The sequence below is a fragment of the Schistocerca nitens genome, chromosome 8 (genome assembly GCF_023898315.1).
Source record: "Schistocerca nitens isolate TAMUIC-IGC-003100 chromosome 8, iqSchNite1.1, whole genome shotgun sequence".
NCBI classification, from domain to species: Eukaryota; Metazoa; Arthropoda; class Insecta; order Orthoptera; family Acrididae; genus Schistocerca; species Schistocerca nitens.
In genome coordinates, this window is record NC_064621.1 from 384,842,118 (window position 1) to 384,857,751 (window position 15,634).

General features: G+C 38.8%; 1 protein-coding gene across 1 annotated transcript in view; it reads left to right on the forward strand.

The window, feature by feature from the left end:
• Positions 1-15,634, forward strand: part of LOC126198416 (probable E3 ubiquitin-protein ligase HERC1) — a 747,204-nt gene that overhangs the window by 643,955 nt on the left and 87,615 nt on the right. The window lies entirely within an intron of this gene.

Below are 15,634 nucleotides of genomic sequence, written 5' to 3' on the forward strand. Positions count from 1 at the left end.
CACAACATGCCACGTGTTCATGTAACTGATACCAAAAAAGAAACAAATCATGTACTTATTGACTGTTGCCAGTGTCTTAGTAAGCACTAACGGATGCACAACAGTTATATCTGAATCAGTTTGAGTATCCCCTAAGCAGTCACTAGGCAAGCTGTCAGAATATGTTGAAATAATAAATTATTCTTTGTTATTTTCCATGACACATCCATTTTCCCACGCTTTTGTGATTACTTCCTTCAGGTGTCTGACAACATTGTGGTAATCTGACAACAAAGTCTCATTTGTAGCATCCTGTGTCAGTCTTTCCACTTCTGCCAGCACATATTTTTTGCTGTTCCTTTCCACATAACACTTATGTTGAGCCGATATGAATTCAATGGAACTGAAATTACACTGATATGATGGCAATCTGAGGGCAATAAGGTCATCTTTTTTGCTATCTATCACTCATAGAGGTAAACGTGGTTTGTTCTGAGCCACGGTGTCCAGTAATTCACCCTTTCTATGGCTGTGCGGTATGGGAATGTTTTTTGTTGTAGCCAGTTGACAATAGTCTTCTGGATGTTACAATAGGTCCCTTATTGAGAATAGTTATTACTGATGATTTGCTCACATTTTTTATGGCCCTTTCATGTCAATAAGAGCTACAGAACAATTCATAGATTTCAGTTTGGTATGCTGTTAGCTGATTGTATTCCAGTACATTGATCAAGAACTAAAATGAAGGAATAATGATGCAATAAATTCTCAGATTTTTTGTAGAAATAAAATAACAAAATAGCTTATTCCATTAATTAAAGTATTATACAAACTGTAATGAGTATATTACTATAAGAATATAATTTTCTTAGAGAAAAGTAACAGTAAGCTTTAAAAAAAGGTTGAATGTGTATCTGAACTCACATTATTTCAATTAATTGACAAGTGCTATGCTTTTATGGCAATGTGTCATACAGACAATTTTGTTTCAATTTCGTTTAATTTAATCTTGATATAGTACACTGTAACAGTAATGCAAACTTAGATTGTGGGTGTGACTGGTGTAAAAAATTGCATAAGCAACATAAACATCAAACGTGAATTCAGCATAGTGCATGGGGAAAACCTTTGACCCTGCAGGTAGGTCCACATTATCTAGCAAGGCATGTGCCCACAGAACAGGCAACACAGCAAACACAAAGAGTAATTTTAATCTGAGTATAGTGAATGCTTTATCTTGGAAACCAATTCATGTTTATGCAGGAAAGATAAATATTTAGAGAAAAACTGGGAAGGCAAAAATTTTCTGGATGTAGAGTGATAGACGTGGTTCTGCAAAAGAGAGTGAGAGAGTGCCAAGCAAGTAACATTCAGGCAAGAGAGTTTGGGTGATTGGATGGGGGGGGGGGGGGGGGGGGAAGAGACCAAAATAAATTCAGATAAACTAAAAATTCATTAAAGAAATTGTTATAAAGAGAATGCATATGGGGTTAGGTTGTCTGTATGTTGGTATTTATATACAGGCTGTTCAAATAATGTTTTGGTTTCTTTTAATGATACAGACTTCCTTGCCATTACTTACCTTCAGGAGATGAAATATATAGTACTGCTGATAGCACATATGAAAGTTAAACACTACTAATTTATACTTTGTATAAGTGTAGCAATATGATAGTGGAATGTGCACTATGTAACCAGAAAACTTTTAATAATGTCTGATGATTGTTAAAAATTTTATTGTTTTTGCCTTTAGAGATGAATAAAGTATAGTTGTGAATGTAACTGGTTTCACTAATATCAGTACTTTGACTCCACTGATCGTACTGAAGTAAAGCTATAGAAAAGAGTTGCATCAGAAACACTAAAGGCATAAAAATTATATTGGCCTAAGAATATATTAGTGTACTTCATAGGAACTGTGAATATTATTTCTCGGTTTTTGCCTGTTACCTGGGCAGTAGCTGAACTGGCAAGACTGTTGATATTTAGTTCATCTTATGTAATTAAGTTTCTACTTCCCAATGGTTACTTCTCCATGCCTTATAAAATGTTAGGAGTTTTGTTTATGAACAGAATGATAGAAAACCTTAAATCAGGTGGCCAGACCCATCTTCCTAAAATTAACCGTCAGTAGCCTCACTGGTAGTTTTTTACTTAGTTCATTTGTTTGTTTGACAATGTATAATAAATTATGAGTCAGTTTTCCTGGCTAGTACTTTTCTTCAGCAGGCAAAATGTATAGTACCATTGATAGACACAAATAAAAGTTACACACTACCCAGCAGAACAAAGGCCGCAAGAAAACTGGGTGAGCCATGGAGTGGCATCCCCTTGCACTCCAAAAGTATCTAGGATTAAAACTGGACATTTCCCCTCACCTTCAGATAACACTGTCCCAATGCCAAACAGAAAACCAGCACTTAGAATAATATGTTGGGAAAGGTAATGAGGCACAAACTAGGGGGTTACATCACAAGCTCTTAGAACCACTGCTTTTAGTTTGTGCTTTTCTGCAGCAAAGTTTGTTTCCACTGTTTGGTATAAATCATCTTGTGCCAAAACTGTGGACAATGCTCTGAACAAAGCTTGCAGACTGACTACTGGTCCTTAAAAACAATCCCTGTCAAGAAGATATACTGTCTTGCTGGTATCACCCCTCCAAATATTCATCAAAAAGCTGCCATCGAACATAAACGACTGGAAGCTGAGCATGTGGAAGCTCACTGCAGTTTGGCCATGAACTGTCTCAACCTGGGCTAAAATTGAGAAAAAGTCTCCTTTGAACAGCAGAATCTCTGAAACTCAACTCCATATGAGGCAAATCCATACAGTGAGCTAGAATGGAAGCACAAGAAGATCTTACGATTAGCCACTATGAAGAGTATGGGGTTTGGAGATCACTTAACTGCTTAAGAATTAGTGTCAACAGGATGACTTCCTCGCTTAAACTGTGGGACTTCACATTAGGGGATAGCAAGTGTGAGTGTGGAGATGAACAAAATGTGGAACACCTGTGCCAGTGCCCTCTTGGTACATTTACTTGTTCAATACAGGGCATTGTGTTTGCAAAAAAATAGTACACTACGTTCAAATGGCTCTGAGCACTATGGGACTGAACTTCTGAGGTCATCAGTCCCCCAGAACTTAGAACTACTTAAACCTAACTAACCTAAGGACATCACACACATCCATGCCCGAGGCAGGATTCGAACCTGCGACCGTAGCGGTCGCACGGTTCCAGACTGTAGCACCTAGAACTGCTCCGCCACTCCAGCTGGCTATTGCATTAAGTGTGGCTCAATTTTGGATAAATGTCATCTGATTTCAGATTTGTTCAATGATATTTCTGAAATTTCTGAATGTTCCTTTTTTTTTGTAAATATGTATATACTGTGTGCAACTGCGTATACTGTAAAAATAGGCTTCTGACATGGCTACATAAAATCATGGAAGGAAATGCTGGTTGCAGGATGAAAGAGATGGGGTCAGAGTGATGTGCCCTTCCTTTCTAACCTTCCCCACCATATTCCTCTCTCCCGTCCTATTAGTCCTAAAAGGTGGGTAGTGTGTCCCTTTTATATATCTCTGTCAGCTCCACTACAGATTTCAACTTCTGAAGGTGATTAGTGGCTATAAATTGTCTCCCATAATGTACCAGCACATAGCACAGAAAAGTGGGGAATCAGCTGTCTCAGTTCTCATTCTACCTTCCTCACTAAAAATTTCGGAATGTGAATATATTTGCATTCTTTTGACACAGAACATTGTAAATCATTTTACCCTTTTGCTCTTTGTAGTGAAGCCTTCATACTCACCTGCTCCCACTAACTGTCACTATTTATATATGTCTCTCTCCCACTGTCTCCTTTTTCTCCAATTGACACTTTCTCCTGCATATCTCTTCCACAGTCCCTTTCTCTTGTTATTTCATACTACTGCCTGCTTCTCTGCCACCTTTAGTGTCTCTTCGTCTCACTGCCATCGTCTTCATTCCATTCTTTTTCTCTCCCATTTCCACTGTCTCTTTCTTTCTTGCTTACAGTCTGCTGTTTTTGTCATCAACCACCATTGTGTCCTCTCCACACACGTCCTTGGGGATGGGTTGGTCAGGTTTTTTACCCTTGGACCGGGAAACTTTTACATGTGGGCATAGAACAAGGGGGAAGGGGGAAAGTGGGCAAATATTTCCATGTTAAAGTTCCCTCTCATGCCTATGTTGGGTCTACATTCATATCTCTCTTTTCATTTCCGTTATCTCCTCTATTTTTCTCCACTGCTACTGTCTCCATCCTTCTCTCTCCCTGTTTTACTGCCACTGTCTCTCACAAACCATCATTATCTCGTATCTAGGCTTCCACTACTGTTGTCTTCATCCACCTCTCTTTCTCTTCCACTGCCCCCCCCCCCTCCCCTCCTCCCACCATCACTTATCTCCTTTCTTTATCTTCCACTGCCACTCTCCCATCATTTTAATCTTTTAAAGAGAAATTTATTTACCTTCTCTATGCTTCAACAGTAGCTTTTTTTTTCACCTGGTTCCCTTCTTATTCCTGTTACAACAGGGTTCACTGCTTATATAAGATGAATTCTGTAGGTCAGTAAAGTTTTGACAGTTTATTTGTATACTTCAACACATTTACATACTTTGATAAATATAAACAAAAAGTGGGTTTTCATAATATAATGTTAAAACAAAATCCAACAGAAATTTACTTTACACTACGTTTCATAAAAATGCGCAACATTTTTAGGCTACATCTACAGCATATAACATAAATTAAACTGACAAAACATACGGTAATGCATAATGTTAATATATAATACTAATACATGTGACCACCTAGATGTTTGAGGAAGGGGACAAATGTATGAGGAGGCCTTTAGGATATTCAAAAAGGAAGTATTACATTGACCTGGAAATTACCCAATGGTGCCATCTGGTGGCATAAGCACCTCACAAAAAATTATTTTGTTATACAAAATTCTTTGTATTTGCAAATGAAACACACATAATTTAATGTTATGTTTGATTTACAAATCATAATCAGTATTATTAAATCACGTAGGCTGCGATGGGCGGGTAACGTAGCTCGAATGGATGAGGGCAGGGCAGCACGTAGGGTACTGGCAGGGCACCTAGAAGGAAAACGTCCTGTGGGGAGACCGAGGCATAGATGGGAGGACAATGTGAAAGCTGATTTGAGAAGCCTAGGTATTGAAGGTGAATGGAGGGAAATAGCCCAAGACAGGGACAGATGGCGAAAATTCATTGCTGCGGTAATGGACTCTCGAGTCCGGTATGATCAGTGAGTAAGTAAGTAAATTTGATTTACAAATACGAAGAATTTTGTATGGCAAAATAATTTTTTGTGAGGTGCTTATGCCACCAGGTGGCACCATTGGATAATTCCCAGTTCAATATAATACTTCATTCTTGAATATCCTAAAGGCCTCCTCATACATTTGTCCCCCTCCTCAAGCATCTAGGTGGTCACATGTATTAATATTGTATATTAACATTATGCATTACTGTATGTTTTTTCAATTTTTCCAGAATGTAGCACACATTCACTATTGCAATCGACATTTTTGTGAGACCATTGTATCGAAAAATTACCCGTAAGGGACTTCTAAAAATAAGGAACACATCTCATCCCATGCTAAGACAATAGTACAACAAAAGTGGCCCTTTGTCAGTTCTCGAAAGCTCCATGACCAAGTAGCAGAATTCTACTGTCTAGGAATTAATGATTGGGGGAACATTCCAAATATTCTTTATATACTTGGTGACTGTTGAAAAATACTGCCATGCGTCTGTGTCACTTTGTGCACAGAACCAGACAACTGACTCAGTCAGTCTGGGACAGCTTTTGGACGTTTGTCTTTTGCCAGGTTGATTAGAAACCTTTGTTAACCCTGGATGTCAAACTGTCTGTGTGTTCTTTGTCAACTTATTAGTGAGTATTATTTTGGATTTGTAATAACTTTCAGAACTGTCCACCTTTTGGACTAAGTAAATTTCACCGAGATAATTCACTAAACAGATACAGAAGGATGTAGGTTGCAGTAGGTACTGGCAGATGAGGAAGCTTGCACAGAATAGAGTAGCATTGAGAGCTGCATCAAACCAGTCTCAGGACTGAAGACCACAACAACAATGCTTTGTGAACTTTAAACATGATTCTGATGTTAGATGTTTGAGGAGGACTTTAAATGCACTGCTGGGGAAAAAATCGCAACTCCAAGAAGGGGTTATGCGGCATAAACAAAACTTGGTAGGCATCTTTCTACATCTGAAAGATGATGTCTGTTCAGATCTCTTGCCAGTCGCACGAGAGCGTAGCTAGAAGTGCTACTATGAGGATGCAAATCAGGTTTGCTTTAAATACACGCCATAACAGTTGTATTAGTTACCTTTGAGATTGCACATTTTGAGTTGATGTTAGTCAAGAATACCTGTAAGATGACAAAGGTGCCATTATCAACACCTCACTAAGTTTGAACAAGTTTGTGTAAAAGAGCTACAAGAAAGTGGATGTTCCTTTTACGATATTGCAGAAATACTTGGCATGAATGTAGCCACTATACATGATAGCTGGCAGCGGTGGTCATAAAAATGTATAGTCGCAAGAAGACCAGGCTCCGGACAGCCTTGTGGCACTGTAGAGAGGGAATACCACCATGTTAAATGCATGGCTCTGGCATATCGTACTGCATCTGCAGTAGCAATTTGAGCAGCAGTTGGCACAATGAACTGTTATAAATTGGTTACATCAAGAAGAGCTACAAGCACAGACTCTTTGTAGTGTGCATTCCACTGCCCCAAATCACCGACATTTGCGACTTCAATTATGTGAAATGAGAGCTCATTTTAGGGTAGATCTGTTGTGTTTTCTGATGAAAGCTGGTTCTGCTTTTGTGCCCATGATGGCTGTGTGTGGGTTAGGAGGAGGCCAATTGAGGACCTGCAACAAACCTGTCTGTATGCCAGACACACTGGACATAAACCTGTGGTTATGGCCTGTGGAGCGATTTTTGGCTGCAGGAGCACTCTCATGGGTGTTCACATACCCTGACTGCAAAATCGTATGCCAACCTGGTGATTCAACCTGATGTGCTGCCATTCATGAACAGCATTTCAAGGGCTGTTTCCTAAAAGGATAATGCTCGCCCACACACCACTGTTGCAACCCAAAATGCTCTCCAGGGTATCGACATGCTGACTTTGCCTACTTGATCACCAGATTTGCCTCCAGTTCGAGCATGTACAGGACATCTCCAATGTCACCCACAACCAGCATTAACCACGCCAGTATTGTCTCACCAAATGCAACAGGCATGGAGCTCTATCCCACAAACTGACATTCAGCACCTGTACAGCACAATGTCTGCACGTTTGCATGCTTGTATTCAATATCTTAGCAGTTACACTTGTTATTAGCATACGAGCATTTCACATTTGTAATGACTTATATTGCACTTAGATTAACCTGTGATTGTGCAATTTTAATCACTTAAATACATTACTTTGACAAGTGTAAACTAAATCTTATGTCTGTTCTTGGTAGAACAACATTATAATAAATGAAAAGCACCAATTGGCTTTTGTACTACAGTATTACTTTTATTGTGTTAACCAGTTTTCAGCTTACAAGGGCATCTTCAGACATTTACTGAGTACTGTCACCAAAGAAATGTCTGAAAATGGCCTTGTAAGCCAAAAACCGGTTAACACAATAAAAGTAATACTTTATAACAAAAGTAAACTGGTGCTTTTAATTTGTTAGACAAGTGTATTTCTCAAATTTCATCACTCTGCATTAATTATTTTTTGGTGTTGCAGTTGTTTCCCATATGTGTACCATGTTGTATTTCTTGCAATATCTTTATCTAATTGATGATGATGCATCCTGATATGTTGTCTGATCTCAGTGCTAAACCCTGAAATAGAGAGATGACTTCCATTTATGATTATACAGAATTTGCTAGATATTGAAAAATTAGTAAATTGTGGATTGGATTTGCCAAATTTAATTTTGATTTATCTTCACTTTCCTGATGTAGACGAACAATCAGATTTATGATTTACATTTTATTGTATGATTTTTGACATTCTGCAGAGGTTTGCAGACATACCCAGACACACACACACACACACACACACACACACACACACACACTATGAGGAAATAAGCTGCTTATTTGTACTAATCAGTGGACTGTATGAGTAACAGCAGCGGCAGTAAGTTTGCATGTTACATGTTACTGCTCATTTGTTTGTGTTGACACCTAACAATACTGGCTCTAGTACTTCTCTCTATGCCTTCTACATTTACTCCTGAATGTTACCTATAAGTACGTAACTTTCTCCCTTTTCTTCCCAGTTCCTCTGACTATTTTCCTTTCTTCAACATTTGAAAATTGTTTGAATGGGTAACCTAATTTTTTAAAATGATTATATTTTGACTGGGTTTCAGTAAAGGGTATTTTAACTTCTTCCTGCAGTTTGCAGTTTGCTTCTCTTCAGTAGATGGCACAGTGAGTATTTTCTGTACCTCACCTAGCTCGATAAAGCTTTAAAAATTCACAAAAGTCTTGTTAATGGTTACCGTTTGTCTATTGCTACATAAATAAATTCATATACCGGCTGCCAGTAGCTGGAGGCAGTATTCAGAATCAATGTTGTGAATAGTTTTCACTAATCAAAGCAACTGTTGCCCATCTTATAGCTGAGGATATACACTGTGTGATCAAAAGTATCCAGACACCTGGCTGAAAATGACTTAGAAGTTCGTGGCGCCCTCCATTGATAATGCTGGAATTCAGTATGGTGTTGGTGCACCCTTTATCTTGATGACAGCTTCCACTCTCACAGGCATACGTTCAGTTTGGTGCTCAAATGTTTCTTGGGGAATGCCACAGAGTGCTGCACTGAGGAGAGGCATAAATTCAGTCAGTGAGACCTGGCACGAATTTGGCGTTCCAAAACGTCCCAAAGGTGTTCTTTAGTACTCAGGTCAGGACTCTGTGCAGACCAGTCCATTACAGGGATGTTATTGTCATGTGACCACTCCTCCACAGGCCATCCATTATGAACAGGTGCTCGATCATGTTGAAAGATGCAGTCGCCATCTCCGAATTGCTCTTCAACAGTGGGAAGCAAGAATGTGCTTAAAACATCAGTGTAGGCCTGTGCTGTGATAGTGCCATGCAAAACAACTAGGGGTGCAAGGCCCCTCCATGAAAAACATGACCACACCATAACACCATCGCCTCCGAATTTTACTGTCGGTACTACACACGCCGGCAGATGATGTTCACCGGGCATTCGCCATACCCACACTATGCCATCGGATCACAACATTGTGTTTCATGATTCATAACTCCATACAACATTTTTGCCACTGTTTAATCGTCCAATGTTTACACTCCTTACACCAAGCGAGGCGTTGTTTAGCATTTACCGGCATGATGTGTGGCTCATAAGCAGCCGCTTGACCATGAAATCCAAGTTTTCTCACCTTCCGGCTAACTGACATAGTACTTGCAGTGGATCTTGATGCAATTTGTAATTTTTGTGTCATGGTCTGGATAGATGTCTGCGTATTACACATTACGACCCTTTTCAACTGTCAGCAGTCTCTGTAAGTCAACAGATGAGGTCGGCCTGCATGCTTTTGTGCTGTATGTGTCCCTTCATGTTTCCACTTCACTATCACATCAGAAACAGTGGACATAGGGTTGTTGAGGAGTGTACAGATGTATGACTCAACTGACACCCAATCATCTGACCACGTTCAAAGTCCATGAGTTCCGCAGAGCACTGCACTCTACTTTCACACACTGTCTAATGACTACTGAGGTTGCTGAGATGAAGTACCTGGCAATAGGTGACAGCACAATGCACCTAATATGAAAAATGTATGTTTTTGGGGGTGTCTGGATACTTTTGATCACATAGTGTACATCAGTCTTTTTTCTATGATCTCTGCTTTATGTAGATGCAGACTCATTGCTTTGCATTCTGTGACCATAAACTAGGATGACTATTAAATTTTTCCTGCAAAATTGAAGTAAAATCTCATCACTATAATCTGTGCCTTCCTTTCTTTGAGATAGCAGTTTACGTTTATACTCCCAGCTTAGTCTTCACATAACCACAACAAAGTCTTACTTTTCTGCTTCTTTTCCTTCTTGAAAGAACTAAGTTCATTTTTAAACATGTCTGGGAAGTATGGCCATTCCAAGAGTGTGACAGAGTTGACTGCTCTTCACAAACAGCTGGAAGCTGTTTCGGCCATTGTCAACTGACTTCTTACAGCTGCTGCAAATTGCACCAGTGATGGAGGAGCAGGGTGGTCTTCCATCACAAAGGCACTTCAGAACTTGCCAGTTTTTTTCCCAGCTTGGTTCTCAGTGACCTCCATCAGGCAGTCGAGCAGATAGCTGGTAATGTATGTAGGGATGCACCCAAATGTGGAGCTGTTTTGTGTTGTATGTGGCAAGTGACTGAAAAGCTAACCTGATACATCTAACAAACAGCCTTGAAGCATTGCCTCCTGCTGATAATGAGACAGAACCAGTTAGGCTCACCTCTACTGCTCATACAACTGTCTATCTTCTGTCATGGGCAGGTCATGCTCAGAGGGAAAAGATAGTGCTGATGGTAGGGGCCAGTTTCAGTGTTAGGTATGAGATGGTCCTTCTTAAGGAGATAGTGTTGTGCAAGGGAATAGATTAAAAGTGCATTTGGTGTTAGCTGTGACGAATTGTTCCTAAAATGAAAGGAGCAATTGAGAGCACAGGTTACAGGCAACTGATGATGTTTGTCACCTGGGTTCTGAGACCATTCTCAACTCTTTTCAGAGTCTGATGGAAGTAGTGAAGACAGCTAGCTTTATTACATGTGAAGTCTCTGCACAGTTGCTGATTTGCATTTTCATTCTGAGGACTCATGAAGGCCCTCTGGTATGGAGCCAATTGAAGTGTATTAACCAGATGCTTCTCCAGTTCTGCAGTGAGATCTGCTGTACATTACTTGATCTGTGCTACTCTGTGGAGAATTGTAAAGCTGCCCTGGATATGTCAATTATACATTGTATACTGATAGTGGCCACTCAAGTTGCAGAGTATGTGTTGAATGCACACTGTTACAATAATAATAATTATTATTATTTACATGTCCCCTAGTAGGAAAATCAGCATCTTATTCTTCTGCAGCTCTACGGTCCTTTGTGGACTTCACTTTGTCAATGATTTTTCCACCAGATGGTCCCAAATCCATGCTAGTGCATTCCAGTTCCCATATCCCATTCTCTGTAGGTCTTCTTCATCCCCATCTTTCAACATTGTTTTCTGGTGGCCATGCCCTCTTTGCCCTCTCAGATTTCCAATCAGTATCCTCTTTAGTACATTTGTATCACATATCCACACCAGATGTGGTACCTACCACATTTGTGTGGAGTTAATTATTTTTCTTGTAGGTAGCCATCTATATAAGGCTTAAAGCTATTGTTATACTGTCTTCTCTAGCTTCCACCTTCTATTTTCTATGTAGTAGCTTACTCTCAAAAACATCTAGAATTTTTTATCCCTTACTGTCAGCGACCAAGTTTCTGGGACACGTGAGCACTGGTCTCATAAATTTTGTGTAGGTGAAGAGAAACCACCCTCAGATACAGCATTTATTTCAATTGCACAAATACCAAATCTAAAGTGAGTGTGTCTCAAAATATTAGTTGTTATGTGCCACAGTATTCACAGTAAAGTTCCAGAACTCGTGTGTCTCATAGAAAACAATTCTTTGTACTTCATACTAGAAACTGAGAGTTGTTGAAACCCAAAGTTGAAAATAGGGAGATTTTCAAGAATACGTGGAATGTATATTGGAAAGATAGATTAGACACTGCAGGATGAGGAGTGTTTAAAATCACAAAAAGAAGCATTAGATCTAGTGAGGTATAAAATGAATCCAGCTGTGAACTAATATGGAAAGCAGTTAGGGGTCAGTGGGCAGAGATTAATAATCAGATGTTTTTACTGATCAGCAGCTTCAGACACATCACAGTAGTTTAAAGATAGCCTAAACTGGATGGCACAAAAATATGCTGAGTGCATAGTCATACTAGGTGATGACATTAACCTTTCAGTAACGACAGAGAAAAAACACACACGTCATCAGCGGTAAAGGCAATCTTGCAAAGTAATAATGATAACATTATCTGAAAACTACCTTGAACAACTAATCTGACAAACCCCATACAAAATAACATTTTAAGCCACTTAGTTACAAACAGAAGCAATCTTTTCAAAAAATCACCAATGAGAAAGGGATTAGCAGTCATTATGCTATTACAGGAACAATTGCCATAAAAGACAAAAGGTCATCAGAAAGTTAGGAGAGTATTTATCTTTGGTCAAATTGAAAAATTACTATAATTTTCTTCTTCTTCTTCTTCTTCTTCTTCTTCTTCTTCTTTCGTTTCACCCTCTTTGGCATTTGCTGGATCAATTATTTCTTTACACGTTGTTCTTTTCTTGGGGCCCAGTATTTCTTCATTCTTTCTGATCTTCTTTTCCTCTCTTCTTCCAAGATGCAGGGTTTGGACTTTTGTGTAGATTTGTCTTGGAGCCTTATGTTTTCATCTTTAGTAACTGATTTAGCTGTTTGATCAATAAGTGAATTTTCTGAAATCTTTAATTCTACTAGGTCTTTCTCCGTTTCTTTAAAACAGTCGGGTTTCGTTTTGTGGTTACAGAAAAAGTCAAAGATTTGTTTAGTTAATCTGTTGGAATTCATCCTGAGAAGATGACCATAAAAATTTATCCTCCTTTTTCGCATAGTATCTGAAAGTTTTTCAATTTTCTTGTAGAGAGTTTCATTTTTGTTGTGTATAATCTTATTGTCTCGAAATTTTGGTCCTATGATTTTTCTTAAAAGTTTTCCTTCCTTTAGCTCAAGTTTCTCCATTTGGCCTTTGAAATTCGTGTTTAGTGTTTCTGCTGCATACAGTGCTTCTGGCTTAATCACTGTCTTGTAATGTGTAATTTTGGACCCCCATGAAAGGGATTTTTTGTTGTATGTATTTTTTGTTAGTTGGAAGGCCAATTCAAGTTTATTTTTTCTGGATTCCATTGCTTTGCTTTCCCCAGCATTCCGACTAATCCATTCTCCAGGTTATTGGAATTCTTGTACTGTTTCAATCATTTGTTCTTGAACTTTGAGGTATTTACATGAGTGCTTGATGTTTGTCAATATCTTAGTTTTTTCAAAGGAGATGTGAAGACCTATTTTAGCTGCTTGTTTCTTTTGTTCAAGGATTTGCTCCCGTGCTTCTTCCATTGTTTCAGCAAACAGGGCCATATCATCTGCAAAAGCAATGCAATTTACTTTAAGGTTCTTCTTTTTACAACCCAGTCTTATACCACTCTTAATATTTGTGTTCCATTCTCTGACTCCTTTCTCAAGCGCACAATTGAACAGCAACGGTGAGAGCCCATCCCCCTGTCGCACACCCATTTTTATTTCAAATGGTTCTGATAATTCGCCCATAAATTTAACTTTCAAAAATGTATTTGTAAAGGTCGCTTTTATAATATTAGTTGTTTTCTTATCCAAACCCATTTCTTCCAGGACTGATAATAGGGATTCTCTATCAATTGAATCATATGCTTTTTTGAAATCAGTGGTTAGTATGTGTTCCAAACATGATCTACCCTTTCTAAAACCTCCCTGTATTCCTCGATTTGCGGGTCCAATTGTAGCTCTGCCCTATTCAAGATGACTTTAGAAAGCATCTTGTATGTTATATCCAGCAGTGATATTCCTCTGTAAGTGTTGGGGTCTGTTTTCAAACCTTTCTTGTGGATGGGGTGGATGAAAGCTTTTATCCATTCTGTGGGGATCTCTTCTACTACCCAGATTTTATCGAAAACACACCGAAGGGATGTAATTGTATTTTTGTCAGCTTTTTTCCATAGTTCGGCCACTATTTGGTTTTCTCCAGATGCTTTGTTGTTTTTAAGTTCTGAAATGGGTTCACAATTCAGAAGTTTCTCAAAGTAGCTTGCTAGTATATTGCAATTTTCCATTTTATTGTGAGCGATGGTCCCATTTACATCTCGAAATTGGAAGGTGGGTGCTTTGTTCCTTGATAACCTTTGTTTGAAAGCTCTGTAAAAGCTTCTTGTGCTGTTTTTAGTAAATTCTTCATCAATTTGGAGGAGAGTTTTGTTTTCATGTGTCTTCGTAATCCTTTTTTTATTTTTATCTACCAGTTTTCTAACTGTAATGAAATTCAATCTGCTTTCTTCTGTTTTCTGTAATTGCCAGTTTTGCCCTGCCTGTTTTCTTGTATCAACTAGGGCATCACATTCCAGCGACCACCAGGCATGTTTTTACTTATTATTTAGGTGCTATCCATTCAACTGTAGTAATGAGGTTTTCTTTGATATCCTCCCAGATTGTGTCTGAATGGTTTATGTTCCTTTTTTGAATTAATCTGATTTTAATATCTTTTCCGTGCTGTACTTCCAACCCTTAATTTGTTTCATGCTGTGTTTCCTGTTTTGGATGACTTTGAACTTAATTTTAGAAAGGTAGTGGTCTGAATCCAAGTTTGCACACCTGAGTACCCTAACATTCATGATTTCTTTGCGAGAAATCTTCTTGCTTGCCACATTATCAAGTTGAAATTCCCCAAGGCTAGGATTTGAGGATATCCATGTCTTTTGTCTGTGTGGTAGTTTCTTGAAAGCTGTGGATTTAAGAATTAAATTGTGTGCTTGGCAAAGTTCTATTAGCCTCACACCATTTCTGTTTGTTCTCTTGTATGGAGGATAGTCTCCAAGTATTCCTTTTTTATTTACCAATCTGTACATTTAAGTCTCCAAGAAGAATGATGATGTTTTTATCTAGAATTTTCTGAATAATGTCATCTAGATGATTCCAAAAGGCCTCCACTTTTTCTTTGTTTTTCCTGTTATCCTCATTTATAGAGGCATGTGCATTGATAATTGTTTAGATTTTGTTCGTGCTTGTGAATGTAAGACTTGAGAATCTTTCTTATTGGGAATCAAAGTCAACTATTGAGTTCAAGATTTGTTTGTTGATTATAAAGGCTGTTCCAAGACGTGGTAAATTTTCATTACTCTCGATCCCACTTTCCCTTTGTATACCCTAAAACCTTTGGAATCAAAGGTATCTGTATCCATGTATCTGTTTCTTGAATCGCCGTTATGAGTATGTTGTGATTCTTTAGTGTATCTGTTAGATGTTTTAGTTTTCCGGTTTTCAACAATGAGTTTGCATTGAAAGTTGCTAGGTACGTTGATTGCCTATGTTGAATTTTGTATGAGATTTCAAGACACTCTGACTTGTCTTTGTGCAATGTTGCAGACTCCCCAGAATGCGAATGTCTGCTGACATCCTAGTGTACGGTGGATCGTCCACCTGGGGTAAAATAGTTTACATCACACATTCCATGATTGATGAAAGTTATTTTGGGTGTGGCCCAAGGGCCACAAAAAATGCAACCAAAATTGTGAGTCCTGGAGGTAGTTCTTCCACTCTCTCCACCGTTGGGAATCTGAACTTCCTCTTCCGCCTTTGAGACCGTTGACCAGGTTTCACCTAGTGACCCTAGGCAGGGGCCCT